Source organism: Bos taurus, chromosome 4, assembly GCF_002263795.3.
Source record: "Bos taurus isolate L1 Dominette 01449 registration number 42190680 breed Hereford chromosome 4, ARS-UCD2.0, whole genome shotgun sequence".
Taxonomy (NCBI): Eukaryota; Metazoa; Chordata; class Mammalia; order Artiodactyla; family Bovidae; genus Bos; species Bos taurus.
Genome location: NC_037331.1, coordinates 49,407,822 through 49,426,094, shown reverse-complemented (window position 1 = coordinate 49,426,094; position 18,273 = coordinate 49,407,822). Strand labels below are relative to the sequence as shown.

Here is an 18,273-nt window from a genome sequence, read left to right as displayed (position 1 = left end):
AACTGTGTCTCCGAAAATGCAAACTTCATTTACATTCTGATCTGTGTGATTTTTCAAGTTCAGTGATCCAAGGTCAGAGGGTACTTGTATTAGCATAGACTTTGCTTTGTTTATTCACCTCTGACCAAACCTCTAAATTCCTTTTCATGATGGTAGTGTTCTGATGACAATAAAACCAAGCTTTCATAACACCAGTAACATTTATACAGCACTTGGACAACTCTTAAATGAATTGTCCCTAGAGACCTTAGGAGCTAGGTCAGGATTATTAACCCCATTTTGTACACAGTGAGGTAAGCTGTTTTGTCACCTGGTAAGCTATTGAATTCATAATTTGATTGCTTTATTTAGAAATAATAGCTCATTTATTACAGATCATGTTACATTAAAGATGACCTCTTTAAATGGACAGCTTCATATTTGGTCTTGACTTTGGTCAGTGATCTGGAACTAATAGTATTGTGATTTCTATAAGACCAAGAATTTCAGATTCTCAAGTTGAGAGGCTGATTTAGAGACTTGAGACTCCCAGAGCCATTTTGGTATTGATCAGGATTAGGCCACTCTGCCCAGAGACTGCTAGGGAGAAATCTGTACTGGTGGGCTTAAGTGTGATTAGGGGTTCTCCCAGACCATAATTGAAATCCTGTTAGATTCCTCTGCTTTTTTGTTTTGTTTTGTTTTTTCTTTTCTTGCTCAGAAAGTTCCCTCTGACTAAAAAAAAAATCAGTGTAAAAACTAAAGTGGAAAATTAGTGCTTGCAGGGACTTCCCTGGTGATCCAGGGGTTAAGACCCCCTGCTTCTAGTGCAGGAGTGCGGTTCGGTCCTTGGTCAGCCAACTAAGATCCCACACGCCACAGGGCCAGTAGATAGACAGATAGTACCTAATGCCAGTTCTGAAGCTCTTTGGGAAATACAGTTTTAAAAAGAAAGAAAAGAAAATCAGCGCTTGTATAGACAACTAAGAAATGGAGGCAGAAATCCTCATTAGGTGGTCTCGGGTGCCAATCAAAATTATGGGAAACAGAGTCAAAGTCTCTAGAGTGACATCAAAGTTGTATTTGGAACGCATTTAGTTTTGTTTCTGTTGTGGTTCATTCCTTTCCAGAGCAGTATTATGAAAAGACCGCAAATTGAGTTCAGTGAGCGTGGCAACTGCTCAGGAAGCTGTGGGGAAAGTGAAAGTGAGGAGCCTGTGAATTCATGTCTGCATCGAGAAGAGACGAGGAAACCAGAGCAAAAAGGAAATTGGAAACCAAAGGGGCTTGCCAGCTTTGAAAACTCATATCTAAGATAAAGAAAGAAGAAAGAAATGCCTGGTCTTTATCTGAATGTTTGAAAGTTTTTCAGACCTCTTCTCATTTTATCTGTATAGTGAGATAGGTTTAGTGCCAACAACAACAAAAGATGTGCAAATGATACTCTTAATTGTTTAATGCATTCATTACTCTTTACTGGCCCTAAATCTGATTTATTGCATTTTCATCCCTTTCTTTACAGTCTGACTTATTATTTGTAACATCTGCTAAGACTGTGAACTAGAGTGTTGATAACAATGGACAGCTTAATTGAACATTTAAAACTTTGCCTTAAAAATTAGAATAATTTTGAACATGCAATTTAAAAGTTATTTTTAAATGTGTAGGGCCAAAGTGTAAATTGTTTGAATATAATTTTTTTTTTTAAGTGTTAGTCACTCAGTCGTTTCTGACTCTTTGCAACCCTATGGACTGTAGCTTTCCAGGCTCCTCTGTCCATTCTCCAGGCAAGAATACTGGAGTGGGTAGCCATTCCCTTCTCCAGGGGATCTTCCCAACCCAGGGATCGAACCTGGGTAACTACTAGGCTTTAAATCAAGTCAGATTAAACTTTAAAATTAAGATATTGTAAGGCTATGTCCCTAAAGGTGATAGATGTAGAGGCCTCTGCAAATAGTCTGTCATTAGTCACTGGGACCTATAAAATCAAGGAGGCTTTGGTAGTTTATAATAAAATGGGGATAAAGCATCCTTGGGAGCATTCTTCTGGCTGTTTACATTGCATTCTTATGGTAACTTAGGCAGAACAATGAATTGACAGATCTGAATTGTATCATGAGTTTGGTGGAAAGATGAATTGTGCATATCATATGGATCAAGTCTATACACCTTTTCTGAACTTTGAGAGATAGTCTGGGATGAACTGTGTTGTTCTAGGGTCAGAGCAGCTCAACGACACAATTATGAGTTTGATGTTTCCTTATTCCTATTTTTTTCCAGAATTTGAAATGCAGAAATTTCTGTCACCTACTTACTGAATGTTTAAATCTGTGCAAATTAAAAGAGGGAGCATATGACAAACCTGATTATATACAAAAGGTAGAGTTTTTCCTTTCCCTTATATATGTGCTCTTAGCACACAGCATTATGCCAATCTGAATGTTTTTCCCATTCAGCAGCATATATTAGCATTGACAACCATATTTTAAAGGAAGAAACACTGTGCGTTTGATTCTTTGTTCACGTCCATAAATATTAATCAAGCTAGGACATTATTTAGTTAACTGTCCCGTTTTCACTTTACATGTTAATGAAAGATGCCAAGTAATCATATTTTGTGAAGTTTAATACACTTCATTATTTTTCATCAAATAGTTTCCCTTGTCCCCTGCTACCCCCCGCCCTGCAAAATATCCACTTGAAATAGTATTAATCAAGTGTGTGCAACTTAATTTGTCAGGCTTGCAAATTCAGGTAACTCACTTTTAATCAAATTCTACTTCATTAATAGAGTATACAGTAGAAATTTAAGAGACTATGTTTTGATCAACACAAAAGAATTAAAAAACAGAGGGCTGTTTCTAATTTCTCATCTGACCATGATGATCTTTGATATGTTAACTACTGCCTTTCATCTGAAAGCTTCAGAGCTTCACCTATTTTTGTAACTGTACAGGAATTCACTTGCTTTTGCCCTCATTTTCACTTTGCTGTTTTAAAATCGCTAAAGCAGCAAAATAAGTATTATTTCTAATGAAATCATTCCTTTCCTACCCTCAGCCTCATTAAAGTGCATCTGGGGCTCCCCATGATGCTTGAGGTAAAGACTGAAGGATCTCCAGGGCTCCGCAGGGCAGGGCCTCTACCTGCTTCTCCAGCCTCACTGGGGCTACTCACCTTTGCCTCTGCTGGGCTCAGGCCACCCTTCTTCCCAGCTCCATTTCTTACATCCCAGCCCAGCCATTGTTTCCTTCAGGAAGACCAGCCTCCTTGACAAAGGCAGTTCCATCACCACACACTAGGACCCCCATGCAGCTCTGCACTGAAGACTTTAAAGAATTGTTATAACATGGTTAATATGTTGTTCAGTAGAATTCTAGGTAAAAAGGAAAAAAAAGAATATTATTTTCAATTCATTTCTGTGATTATTTGATCAATATCTGTCTCCTGCAGTTGCCTAGAAGCTTCATGAGGGCAAGAAGGGGTTTGGTTTGTGGATGTTTTCATTGTGTTTTCACCATTGTATCTCTGGTGTCCAGCATAGGACTTGGCAAGTCATAGCCATTTAACTAATATTTATTGAGGGGATGAATAAATAAATGCTCTATGATGGTAGGATTTTATTGTGTGCACTACTCTTATCTTCAGTATCTAGAATAGTGTCTAAGGCATCAGTTCAGTTCAGTCGCTCAGTCGTGTCTGACTCTTTGTGACCCCATGAATCACAGCACACCAGGCCTCCCTGTCCATCGCCAACTCCCAGAGTTCACTCAGACTCACGTCCATCGAGTCAGTGATGCCATCCAGCCATCTCATCCTCTGTCGTCCCCTTCTCCTCCTGCCCCCAATCCCTCCCAGCATCAGAGTCTTTTCCAATGAGTCAACTCTTCACATGAGGTAGCCAAAGTACTGGAGTTTCAGCTTTAGCATCATTCCTTCCAAAGAAATCCCAGGGCTGATCTCTTTCAGAATGAACTGGTTGGATCTCCTTGCAGTCCAAGAGACTCTCAAGGGTCTTCTCCAACACCACAGTTCAAAAGCATCAATTCTTCAGCACTCAGCCTTCTTCACAGTCCAACTCTCACATCCATACATGACCACAGGAAAAACCATAGCCTTGACTAGATGGAACTTTGTTGGCAAAGTAGTATCTCTGCTTTTCAATATGCTATCTAGGTTGGACATAACTTTCCTTCCAAGGAGTAAGCGTCTTTTAATTTCATGACTGCAGTCACCATCTGCAGTGATTTTGGAGCCCCAAAAAATAAAGTCTGACACTGTTTCCACTGTTTCCCCATCTATTTCCCATGAAGTGATGGGACTGGATGCCATGATCTTCATTTTCTGAATGTCTAAAGCATAGTTGTTGCTTATTAAATATTTGTTGAATAGATTAATATTTGCCTGACTTTTTCAAGGACACAATATATTGGTGAGAGAATATAAGGTGTACTTTGAATTTTTTTTTCTGGCAACTATCCTATATTCATTAATTTAATGGAATTAGAAGGAAGTCTGTTTGTTGTTGTCTAGTCACTTGGTCATGTCCAGTTCTTTGCGACCCCAAGAACTATAGCCTGTCAGGCTCTTCTGTCCATGGGATTCTCCAGGCAAGTATACTAGAATACAAGAATACTTGCCATTTCCTTCTCCAGGGGATCTTCCCTACCCAGGGATCGAACTCATGTCTCCTGCAAGTCTCCTACATTGAGGGATTCTTTACCACTTAGCAACCAGGGAAGCCTATATATAATGTAAAAGTTACTATTTTTAAATGTGTAGTTCAGGGGCAGTAAGTCCATTCCCACTGTATGACCATCAGTATTATCTGTCTCCAGAAGTTTTTCATCATCCCAGACTGAAGCTACCCGTTAAACAAGTGGCTCCCCACACAGCCATGTGGTTTTAGAAAACTTTTTTTAATTTCCCTTGGATCTTTTCTTCTCATCACTTCACATGGAAGTTTGGTATGTAAAATATAGAAAAGTGAACTGCTTTTGCTTCTAGAATAGGGTTGGGTGCCTCTGTTTCATCGTGTCTTGGTGGGTGGTAACGTTATCTGGAGACTGTTCCAGGACAAGGATGCCTTGGAGACACTGGGGAACCAGGGACCATGGTGGGAGACACCTGCCCACCCATAGATAAGCTCTCACCTCCCCTGGTTTAACACGGAATCATCTTGGTTTCCTCTTTTCTCTACACACAACACACACACACACACACATACACAAACACAGATATACACTCACTGTCACTGTCCTAAAACTGTAAGCTTCTTAAGGATTGGGATCATATCTTAACTTGTCTGGATTCCTGGAGCTCTGTAATGTTTGTTGAAAGAGTTTGTATTCCACCCTGTGTATAAGAAACCTTCCCAGTTCTGCTTTCTTCTAGGAAGGAAATGTGACAGCCTCACAAAGTGGCCTCTTTCCCTGTTGAACCATCTTTACCATGTTGCCCGTGGTGTGGCCCAGGGCTGCATCCCCGAGGACTCCCTGGGGTGCCTATTACAAGAGTGGATTTCCATCCTTGCCTACAAAGAGTCAGATTCTCTCAAAAAGTCTGTTTTCTTTTCTTTTTTCAAGAAAGCTTAATTTGCTTTCAATGGATCAGAGAGATGATGAATTTTAAAAGCCGAGGTTTTAACTCAATACTTACTATTCTGCTGTAGCCATTAAAAAAAAAATGATTGGACTATAGTTGATTTGCAATGTTGTGTTGGTTTCTGCTGTACAACAAAGTTGTACCAGTTACACATATGCATCTATCCACTCTTTCACATTCTTTTCCCATGTAGGTCATTGCGGAGTTTTGAGAACTAGAAGAGCCCCTGTGCTATGCAGCAGGTCCTTATTAGTTATCTGTTTTGTATATAGTGGTGTGGATATGTCGGTCTCAGCCTCCCAGTTTATCCCTCCCACCATTCCTCCCTGGTAACCGTAAATTAGAAAAACTCTATTTTCAATCTAACCTATGTTCTAGGTACAGTGTTATTTTTTATACCATCATCTTAAATCTTCTGTATTTGTTTGGTTTATATTCAGTGAAGTTGAGAAATAGTTTCTCACTATCTGTGATATAAAATTTTTAAGATTTTATGTTCATTGACATATATTGACAGTTCAACCAGCCTCCTTTAAGCTTTTTCTTCCCTCATGAAGTAAACAGTTATTTTAATTGTCTTTAAGAGGACTTATTTAATATCCTTTAATCACTCTTGCCCTACTGCTCTGAATACACTAATATTATAAAATTAAATCTGTTCCTCTTAGATTATAGACACAGAAAAGGGATCAACGAGGGAATAGATTTAACTTAAAGTTTCTATTGTGTCCATGGCATGCTGACTGTATTAGATAGGGCAGAGCTAGCAGTTGTAACAAACCCTTGAACAGTAGAAACACTTTCTTTCTAAAAAAAGTAGAGTTCCTTTCCAACTCCTGTTCCTTTCCAATTCCTCACAGTCCAGTGCTAGTAATATAGACTATCTGCCAGGTGGGAAGGATCTCTGCTTGTCACCCTTCAGGGACCTCCAGTGACAGGGGCCAGGCCATGTGGCTTCCACAGTCACGTTGGGTATTGACATCCAGCCAACGGTGGGGATATGTGATGTGTGGTAAAGACACACTTGCTTCCGAAACATCTGGGCAAAGAAGTGATACATATTAGTGCTCTTACATCTCAAGGTCTTTCTAGAATTCAAGGGGGTCTGGAAATATAGACCCTGGACAGGAGCCTCTTCCACACAGCCCCTCTACATGACAGAGGAAACAATGGCTCTTTGATGAACAGCTAGCATTACTGCCAACTGGATTTCTAGGTTTCCACTTATAGTTATTCCTCCTGGAAAACCATGAAATGTGGCATGTTCTAGGTACCGTGAAATGTTCCAGTAATGTATGGGTACGACAGCATGATGGCCAGGGAAACTGACAGGCAGTAAGACGGCATTTATCCAACATCAGTGTGATTTGCTTACTCTTGGTTGTTTGCACCAGTCTACAAGGTAGCAGGTGACAATGTCACTTAAAACAGGCAGAAGCTTCTGGGGAGGGTCTGTCTTCAGTCTGTTTAATTTGATTTATCAGGCTTTATATCTCTGAAAAGCATATTGGTTCACCCGAGAGTTTCCCATCAGAATGGATCTCTGCCTCACTCTACCCTGACTTTTAAGAGGTCATGGAGGTGGTCCCAAGTCCAGGTGGCGCAAGTGGTAATGAACGCATCTGCCAATGCAGAAGGCGTAAGAGACGCAGATTCAATCCCTGGGTCAAGAAGATGCCCTGGCGAGGAAATGTCAGCCCACTCCAGTATTCTTGCCTGGAGAATCTCATGGACAGCAGAGCCTGTTGGGCTGTAGTCCATGGGATCACAAAGAACTGTACACGACTAAGTGAATAACACACACACACACACACACACACGCAAAAGTTTATTGGTCTTGTAAGGGTAGGCTGAAGTTGACACTAAGAATTAAAAGTCCAGGCTCTGTGTCCTCATAACCCTTGCCAGCCAGGTTGTGGTGGAGGTGGGCCCCTCTGGGTGCCATCTTGTTGAGATACTAGTTGGAGAACTTGCTTTATTTCAGACCATACTTTCTGCTTTTGGAATGTATTTTGTTTCATAGGCTGCTAAAATGGGGAGAACTGGGTTTCAAGATGATTTTGGCTTTCTGCCATGCTGAACTGAATTCGGCTGCTGGATGGCAGGCACACCCCAGAGAAACCAAAGATAAATGCCAATTTTAATAGGGTTGTTTATTTATCCTTTTCTCTCTGGTTAATAAGTATGAATGAGCCCCAGATTCAGTCCAAGGATCATGTCAAAGGCAGGAAGTTAAGAAAAGAAAGAAGAGTTTGGGTTTTAGTCCATGACTGATACAACTGAAGTTTCATTAAGACCAAAGATTAAAAATAACTTTGTAAATTACTATCATTTCCTAGTGATAAAAGCACAAAACGATTTTGCATGCGACTTAAATATGTAATAGTGCAGGCATATAAATATATTGTTATGTATAAGGTTTCCAGAATTGATGTTCAGAAAACTGTATATTTTTAAGAGTGTAAACAGGAAATAATTGTCACAATTGAAAATATAATTGGACTGAGAAGTCAAATGTTTGATATTTTGATGTAATCTACCCCAAAGGGTAGATTATCATCCCTAAGACCAGTTTTTAGAAATCAACCTCACAGAAACCAAAGTAAGCATTTTTAATGACCTCACAGTTGTGCTGAAGAGTATAAACTAAATGAGATTTCAAGTATTTTTCCTTGCTGATACTATTTCCTAACAGTGTTTGCAAAATAGATTTTTGGTTGTATTGAATGTTGTGAATTCTAATTTTAAAACAAATTATGCCAAAAATACCAATCAATAATTAAATTTATTTTGGAGCTGTTAGGAAGTTTATTTTATTATTTTTCTATGACTGGCCAAGGCAAGTATCCACTTTCTTGAAATACTGAAAATTTTTAATCTTATGCACCATTGAATTCATTTTTTTTTTGTAATTGTTTTACCTTGTGTACCTTGACCTTTGGATTTGTTACATTTTTCACCTAGATGTTATTCATCTTTCGTGAAGGCAACTTTTAAATTACATCAGATTTTATCTTGACCCTTTGAGTTAGAACTGACTTTCTTTAATAGGATAAGTTGATTGTATTTTGGTTAAGAAAAAATTAAATTGTTACTTTGGTATTGGAAAAATAATCCTTCACAATGATGTATTACCCTATGCCATTGACCTAAATATGTGTCAGAGTGATGAAAGCCCATTGATACAGTTGTCAAAGCAAGAGTAATGGATGTAACAAGCATTCGTTCTCTAGAAATGTTTGGCATAATTGCTGACATGGTAATACAGTTAATACATAGTCTTTTGGTGATCTTTGCAAAGGTTTGAGGGTTTACATCATCAGAAGGAGGTTAAAAATGAGGCAGTGCCCCTTTCAGTAGTATAGGTAAGCAAGGATAAAATCATTTTCTCACATGATGCTTACGGGAAACCAAACCTGTGGGAAATTACACAGGTGTGCTTTTTTTAGGGCATTTTACCTTGAATTGAATCATACTGAAAATAATGCAAACTTATCAAAAGAACAGTATTTCTTTGTCTCCTTTTTATTTTTTTATTTTTATTTTTTTATGTAACAGACTTTAGGTTTTTATTATTTTTTTTTTTGCTTTTGTTCCATTTTCTTTTTTTTTTTTTTATTTTATTTTTAAACTTTACAATATTGTATTGGTTTTGCCAACTATTGAAATGAATCCACCACAGGTATACATGTGTTCCCCATCCTGAACCCTCCTCCCTTACACTGTTGGTGGGAATGCAAACTAGTACAGCCACTATGGAGAACAGTGTGGAGATTCCTTAAAAAACTGGAAATAGAACTGCCTTATGACCCAGCAATCCCACTGTTGGGCATACACACTGAAGAAACCAGAAGGGAAAGAGACACGTGTACCCCAGTGTTCATCGCAGCACTGCCTCGTTTTTAAAATCCATGTTCAGAACATCTTCTATGCCATACCCAGTAGTATTTTCATACCTGCCCCTTTTGTGAGACACTAGAGAATCCCAGGGACAGAGGAGCCTGGTGGGCTGCTGTCTGTGGGGTCGCACAGAGTCAGACACGACTGAAGCGACTTAGCAGCAGTAATTAAAAGCATTCCTGGAAGAGAGGCATAGACATGCTAGTGCAGTAGGTGTTGCTGACAGCTGGAAAGCTTAGTCCAGCTGTGTTGAACAGGGAGCAGGGCGGAGGGTAGTACCCAGCTCAGCACCTCGGGGACTTCTGTCTGACAGCAGCTGAGATCTTGCCATTTGTCCTTCCTGTAGGTTTTGACCCTATGGACCATCCTTTTCCCTTCCTGACCCTCTTCATTCTCAGCTTCTTTGATGCCATCCTCTCAGTCTGACCACTCTTTCTGAGAATTTCCTGCTCTCTCAGTTCCATCTCAGTAGCATCCCACTGCAAGTTTATCCTACCCTCTCTCAAAAGGAAGAAATAGAAAAAGCAGGAGTTTGGGATTCAGACGGAAGTGGTCTTGTGCTCTGAGTGAAGGATTTGCCAGTTGTGTGACAGGGGTCATTGACTTCACCTCTTTGTGCTTGAGTTTTCCGCCCCTGAGTCCAAGCAGTAATGATGCTTCTAGAATTGGTATATCACCTGTGCATCTGGGACATAGTACAGCCTGTTCCATGTTAGTTCTCTTAGCTCTTCCAGGTAAAAATTACAGTAAAATCAATTTTATTGACCTGTGTCTTTAATGTACTCACTTCCCAATATTTAACTGTAGCCTCTAGTCATCTGTAATACAGATTTTTCAATAGCAGCTCCCCAGCAACGTGATGTTAGTGTTTCAGACACAATGAGGGTGCCAAATAGGTGGGGCAAAGAGACTTTTAAAGGGCTTAGATCAGCAAACTCAGGCATTCTCTAAGTTTCTGTTGATTTCACCATACAGAGAAATTTGTTTTAGAAGAAACTTTAAGAACAGTCTACCTTAAGAAGAACAGTCTACCTTTTGAGTTGCATATCCACCTTACCAAGATTATTTGGAGATAAAGGATTGTGGTTTATTTTGGTCAGTGGACCCAAGAATGCTTACCTTCTCCTCTGCCTGTGAGATTCCCTAATGTTTACCTTCTGCTTGTAGAGGTCATTGCCAAAGCAAGAGGAAATACACTTGCATGAGTAGCTGAAGCCTTGGTCTTGAATCCCAGGGCAGAGCTCTGTTACTCTAGGCTGGAAGAGGTGACAGGCTCCTTTCCCCTAGGTGAGTAATGACCTGGAAGCAGTGCCCTCCGTTAGGCAGGGTCTGATTCCCTTAAGCCCAAACCAGTGTCAGATACTAGCACTGCAATGTGAGGATACCAGTAAATCAAGGCACACATATCATAACAGAAAGAAAGGTCACAGGAGGGGTTTCCCTAGTGTCACACCTGGCACTGGGCTACCCCACCTGCCCCCAGGCAGGACCAGAAGCAGAGCTGAGTTGTCCTAGGGGAGAGCAATGCGGAAAGATGCAGAGAAGGCTGGGTGGAGGAGAGAGAAGTGAGACCCCACATGCATGCTGACCTGATGGAGTTCCCTTTCTAAAGATGCACTCACGTATTAGGACAATGAAGTCACAAAAATCTGTCCATTAATTAAATAAAGATCATTATTTCTTGCAACAATATCAAATGTCATGGCCAAATCAGTGTTCTTACCCCTAAATCAGTGTTCCGTCAGTGTTTCCTGATTCATCTTAGGGTTGGGCTTTGGGAGGATGCACCCAGAAGCCAAAAATCTTCTTTGTTGGTGACTGAAACATTCCCCAGAGTAGCCTCCCTTTCCAGTCTCTACCCTCCTGGACAGTTACCACACTGCTGACAACTGTTCTTTCCTCTTGCCTAAAACCTTCAGCAGGACTGCATTGTGCTCGGGTTCAAGTTTAGACTTGTGAGTTGGTTGGTGCTAAAGGTCCCTTGCTCTCTAGTACCATATGACCTCTGTAGCCTCCCCTCTTGGCCATATTCCCTGCCTCCCACCATCACTGTGCCTGTTGCTCCATTGCTCTACTAGTGGGGACATACCACCCTCTTGGTCATTGCCGTTCCTTCCCTCTACTGAGAATGCCCTCTCTACCCATCTTTAAGTGTTATGTCCTGTGGAAACCTTTCTACCCATCTTTAAGTGTTATGTCCTGTGGAAATCTTTCCTTGATGCCCCCTTGTAGAATCAGTTGTTCTTTTGTGGTTTCATTGTTGTTGTTCAGTCGCTTGACTCTTTGTGACCCTTTGGACTGCAGCACACCAGGCTTCCCTGTCCTTCATCATTTCCTGCAGCTTGCTCAGACTCATATCCATTGAGTCGGTGATACCATCCAACTATCTCATCCTCTGTCGTCCCCTTCTCTTCTTGCCTTCAGTCTTTCCCAGAATCAAGGTCCTTTCTAATGAGTCAGTTCTTCACATCAGGTGGCCGAAGTATTGGAGCTTCAGCTTCAACATCAGTCCTTCCAATGAATATTTAGGATTGATTTCCTTTAGGATTGACTGGTTTGATCGCCTTGTAGTTCAAGGGATTCTCAAGAGTCTGTGGTTTCATAGTATGTTCTATAAATATTGCATTTTATGGTGACTGATGGTAGTTCTGGTTTTCCCATCAGTATGTGGACTAAGATCTCTCATGTATGAAACATGTCGTATTTAATTCTTATCTTCTTATTTATATTTATCCAGTCTTTTGACAGATGCATATCAAATATTCAATGTTTGGTTGAATTATTATTATAGACATAGCTTCAAATACTTGTAGACTCTTTCCTACACACTTGTAGAGATTTTATAAGTGGGAACTAAATGACAAAGAAAGAAAACCTCGTCTATCCTAAATTGATTTTAATTTCAAGAAAGAATTACTAACCTCTGCACCATTAACATTTTGTCCTGATAAAATACCATTGCATCAGAGCCAATGAAAATCAGATGAATGGTTTTACATGTAATTAACATAAAGCTTTTTGCAGTTGAACACAGAAGATATTTTATAACACGTGCCTAAACTACAACATCTGAGACGATGACACATCTTTTTATTTTGGTAAGAGAATCATTTTGTGATTCATAGTTGTCTTCATATTCGAGTTAAGTCAGGAATTCCTGAATTGACACTTGTGTCTCTTCTCTGAAAGGTTTTTCAGAGGTTGATAGTATGACTTCTGTTTTCAAAAGTCCAAAGTCCAAAAAGCCACAGATTCTCTTTTAGAAAACCATGGATGTCCCTGAATTGGTTGTCTTAAAAAAAAGAGAGAGAGACCTAATGTACTCAGCTGTGATTGTTTTCCTCCCGTCTGCACTGTCCTTTGCTGGCTACTTCTCAGCTGGAATATTTGCAAAGGGAACATTGGGAACATTCAGGATGAGGAGAGGAGACTTGAAGATGGTCAGGCTCTGGATTGTCCATAGCTGGCCCTTTGTCAAAGTCCAGGTGGGTCTTCTCTGCTCTGGACTGCTCCTATCATCTCTTTATGACCCTCTTTGATTCTGGCAGCTTAAGAATTTAAAGTGTAGCCAGCTACCCAGATGATTCTGATGCTCATAAAGTTTGAAGCTTGCTGATTAGTAGGTGCTCTTATATTCTCTAAAATCCTACTAAAGACAAAAGCAGAGGCCCAGAAAGTGGTACCATATTCAGTCACACAGCTCATATTGTGGCTCACATGGTAAAGAATCTGCCTGCATTGTGGGAGACCCAGGGTCGGGACGATCCCCTAGAGAAGGGAATGGCAACCCACTCCAGTATTCTTGCCTGGAGAATTCCATGGACAGAGAAGCCTGGAGGGCTACTGTCCATGGGGTTGTGAAGAGTCGAACGTGACTGAGTGACTAACATGACTAACACTTGAGATCTTGAGGCCTTTCAAAGATAGAAGATTTCCTACTCTACTAAATAAGACATTTCAGTCATCATCATCCCATAACAAGGAGGTATTGTAGCCGCACTGTATGCATGCATTTTCCGTATCCCCTCCATTCCCATAAACTGAAAAGGCACAGACATGATGCTTTGATTGGGATCCATTGAGGGTATGGTCACCAGAGTTTTGGTCACTTCTCTGATGTCACTTTTGATTGAAACCAGCAAAGATGTATTCTGGCAAATCTATACATAATTTGTCTTTCCATGCAGGGCTTCCCCTGTAATTGTGTTTCCCATCAGAGTCAGTTGGAGTTAATGCATTGACTGTGGTGATGGATGACGAATGTCTTGTTAACAGTCTCCCCACTCTTCAACCCACAGAGGAATGCTAAGAAGACTTTTCGTTTAAAGAAGTCAAAGGAAGAACAATTTCTTCAGATAGGAAGATCTTCTTCAAAGGTAGGAGTTTATCTTCTGAAAGGTTTAAATTAGTTACTGGTTCAAAATGGGAATTATACCATAAAATGATGTGATTGTGTAATATTATTGCCATACTGAATACTGTCCATCCAGAGAGTATGATGAAAAACAGAGAGTAGGGATATGGCTGCAAATCATGAATCATAATGCATGTCAAGAAAAATGGATCAAATACACAGGGAAGAAAACCAGCCCTTTGCATCCTTTCACAGTAATAAGATTTTTGTGTTACTAAATCATGAATCATATCAAGTTTAGAAAGTAGACAGCAGAATAAAGGCACTGCTGGTAAACTATATGTTTCTGATGGAATTAAAGATTTAAAAGGAATTATTTAAAAGAAAAGTTTTCTTTTTGATGCAGTCATCTATCAAAAATCTCCTGAGAACATATTATTCGTACATGATTTTTGTGTGTCTCACCGTGAAGTCCGAATAATACCCAAGTCAAGTCTGCTTATGAAGTTTTAATGTGGGACTTCCCTGCTGGTTCAGTGGTTAAGACTTCACTGTCTAGTTCCGGTGGTGTGGGTTCTGTCCCTGGTCAGGGAACTAAGATCCCACATGCCTCATGGCCAAAATACCAAAGCATAAAACAGAAACAACATTGTTACAAATTCAACAAAGACTTTAAAAAGGGTCCACAGCAAAAAAATCTTAAAAAAAAAAAAGTTTTAATGTTACTCTGATACTCTTTCTGCTTTGTAAATCCCTTTCCCATCCACACTGCTCACTTCAGTCTGATTTATATCATTTAGAATTATCAGTTCTAGAACTGACTCTGCCAGGCCAATGATGCCTTCTTCTCAAAGGCCATGGAATTTGATGAAAAAGATCTTATTTAATGATCTGGAACACAGTTCAGAGAACTGTACCTCACCCAATAACAGCTTTCTTAAGGAATTTCTGAGAGTGTGATTGTTCAGCATTTAGTTCTCTACCTTATAGGTTTTATTTAACAAATAAACTCCCATGGAATTTATGGATATTGTATGCAAGATTTTGAGGTTGTAAAATTTTCCAAGATACTGTCCCTTGTCCTTGAGAAGTCTGAAATTGATTCATCCATATATCATTTTGTATTTCAGAGGAAATGATTCATACCTCCATTGAATTTGCTTCCATTGTGTTTTCAGACTAAATACATGTGACTAATTAGTTTTTGTGATGTTTCAGAAGCCCACCAGAAATCCCCAGATCAGTAGCCTGAAAATTAAGCAGGTTACTTTATGAATCAAATAGCACAGGCTTTGTTCTGCTTGGAGAGTTCTCAAAAAGTGAAAATTAGTAAGGACTAGCAACATTGCCAGAGAAGGCAATGACACCCCACTCCAGTACTCTTGCCTGGAAAATCCCATGGATGGAGGAGCCTGGTGGGCTGCAGTCCATGGGGTCGCTATGAGCCGGACATGACTGAGCGACTTCACTTTCACTTTTCACTTTCATGTATTGGAGAAGGAAATAGCAACCCACTCCAGTGTTCTTGCCTGGAGAATCCCAGAGACGGGGGAGCCTGGTGGGCTGCCGTCTCGGGTCGCACAGAGTTGGACACGACTGAAGCGACTTAGCAGCAGCAGCAGCAACATTGCTGAGTTAGATAATTATGAACAATATCAAAAAGGCTTAATTTTGTATAAATCACCCTTTTAATGGGAAGCTCCCTCATTAATGTAAACTGACTCATTTTATAAAGTTTTGATATACCCAGACACACCCCCTCCAATGACTGTCCATATATCATAAAATAAAGACACCTGCCAGGTGAGGCGGTGTAAGCTACCTCTCCATTCTGGCAGGGACATGGAAGGAAGTCTGCTTACACTGAATCGCAGTTGTTAAAAACTAGGAATTTGCAGTAATGGTGGTGTTAGTGTGCCCTTTCCACATCCTTAGACAGCAATATCATAGAAATGAGTTTCACTTCCACAGGACTCTTAGGCCAGCAAAGCTTTTTACTAAAAGAGATGGCTTGTGCACGAAGGAGAAGGTGGGGAAAAGTACCAGCTCCCTGAGTAGAAGGGGCGAGTTGCTTTTATAACAAGAGGGGGGGGAGCTTGTCTCATTATCACTGATAATTTCCAGAAATGCTCAGACTTCTTGATCAGCAGCAGGTGGCTCCATGGTGGCTATCAGGTGTAGGGTGTACTTCTGTGAGGAGAAAGGAGTGTGTGAGAATATCCTGCAAGAAAGCACTGGACTAGATAAGGTTTAAGTTTATAGTTGAGTCTTATGGCCATTAGCTATACTTGTGAGTGTAACAGGGGTAAAATTTACTCCAGCGAGCCTGGTTTATGTCTCTGGGCCTGAAGCCCCACGAGCCTTTCTTCTTTAGCTTCCAAGGCCTGTTTCGCCCAAAGCTGTTATTGGTCCTTTTCCTGAATGGCTGCACTCTTGTCTTCATGTCTCAGTAGTAAGTGGCCTACCAATAAAACCCCAGCACCAGCAGTAAGCTCTGGGCAAGTTCTTCTGTAAATAACATACTGTGTGATACTTAGGAGAGGTAGGAAGACCACAAGGCCAGGAGTTTGTAAATGGTGATTTTTAGTAAAAGGGGGAAATGTGCAGAGATGAGGCAAGCAGAGGGGCTGCCAGGAAGGACCGCCCTGTGCCCTTGTAAGGTGTTACTGGGCTCAGTAAGCTGGTTCCCAGGGAAGTTTTCCTGGCTGGTTACATTATTTTCTCATTCATTCAATGCAGGAGAGTAACTTGACTTCAGAACTCTGTCTTTTAGACAGAGTTTAAAGTTCACATTCTACCTTTTGCAGTACATTCTTCTCAGAGGTCTTCTTGGCTGCTCGTTTGTCTGCTGACAGCAGTGAACTTTTCAGTCATCAGGCACTAGTAGAGCCACAAGAATATCTCGCTTTATCTTTGTGGAGGATTTCATCTGGTGGAAACTAAATGCTGTGTGTCTTCCCATGTCTTTCCCTTGCCTCACAAAGACTCCCTGAAACTTCCCAAAACTCTAAAGCACACTTGTATTCAGAACGTCCCCAGGCTATTCAAGAATTCGGCCTCTGACATTAGAATAGAAAGTGTTTTTGTAGCTACTTACAGTTTTCAGTAGCCTTTCCCACGTTCACCAGTGGGCTGTGGTATCCGAAAGACGTGGGCAGTCAGAGCCATGGTTCTTGAAGCCCCACCCCACATCCCTCTCCCCACTCCCCTCTCTACCCAAGTCTGGTTGCATATAAAAATTGCATTTGCGTTCATCATAACATTAATGAATAAGTTCTCTGCAAGGAAGATCTGCCTTCTGCCTGGCTTGAAAATTTTGAGCTAAAACGCAGAACAGTTAGTGGTGGAATTTCAATAAGCAACCACAGTTGCAAAGGGAATACCCCCCCCAAATCACTCTGAATGTTGGTTTTCTGCTCTGGCTGCATTTGTGGAAGTTTGGTCCTATCATAACCATAATGAATCTGAAGAAGGATTACTCTCATGCTATGCCTTATGGCATGTTCCCTCTGGGTAAGCAGCAGAAGAGGAAAAATCTGACAGTTATTGGAGTTATTAAATGATTGTTTTGGTTGATGGTTTGGAACTTGTTCTTTCCGTTGGACTCGTGGTACTAACTTTTTAAAATGATGTAGATGTCTTGGGAGAATGGTAGTTATATTCTGAGTAGATAATAATAAAACTGTTAACAATAAAAAGACTTTATCTTATAATTAAGTTGACCTGTAAATGTGAATCAATATTTACTTGCAGAGTCCAGCTGGTAGTACTGTTTTTGATACTATTCAACAATAAAGAGATCCATTAGGATTTTGTCCTCCAGAGTTATTTTAAGGCTGATAAGTTTTGTTTCACATTAACTTGATGCCAGACAAACCTAGGAGACAAACATCATCCACAAAAGGAATACTTGCCTATGAAACTAAAGATGAAAAGCTCATTAATAAAAGTAGTTACCCTGGAAAGCCCAGAATTTACCAAAGCCAAGTGCCTGTATGCTAAGTCACTTCAGTCGTGTCCGATTCTTTGTGACCCCATGGACTGTAGCCCTCCAGGTTCCTCTGTCCATGGGATTCTCTAGGCAAGAATACTAGAATGGGTTCCCATTTCTTCCTCCAGGGGATCTTCCTGACCCAGGGATCGAACCTAAGTTTCTTGCACTGACAGACTGATTCTTTATCATTGAGCCACCTGGGAAAACCACCAAAGCCAAGTTCAGTTCAGTTCAATCACTCAGTCGTGTCCAACTCTTTGCAACCCCATGAACTGCAGCACGACAGGACTCCCTGTCCATCACCAACTCCCGGAGTTTACCCAAACTCATGTCCATTGAGTCAGTGATGCCATCTAACCATCTCATCCTCTGTTGTCCCCTTCTTCTCCTGCCCTCAGTCTTTCCCAGAATCAGGGTCTTTTCAAATCAGTCAGCTTTTGCA

General features: G+C 40.6%; 1 protein-coding gene across 19 annotated transcripts in view; it reads left to right on the top strand.

The window, feature by feature from the left end:
- NRCAM (neuronal cell adhesion molecule) overlaps positions 1–18,273 on the top strand; it is a 320,549-nt gene that overhangs the window by 137,313 nt on the left and 164,963 nt on the right. For all 19 annotated transcript variants that reach the window (XM_024990762.2, XM_059885646.1, XM_010804207.4 and 16 more), the window contains exon 3: positions 13,782–13,859. The gene's annotated coding sequence lies outside the window, so the exon portion shown is untranslated. The remainder of the gene's footprint in view (positions 1–13,781; positions 13,860–18,273) is intronic.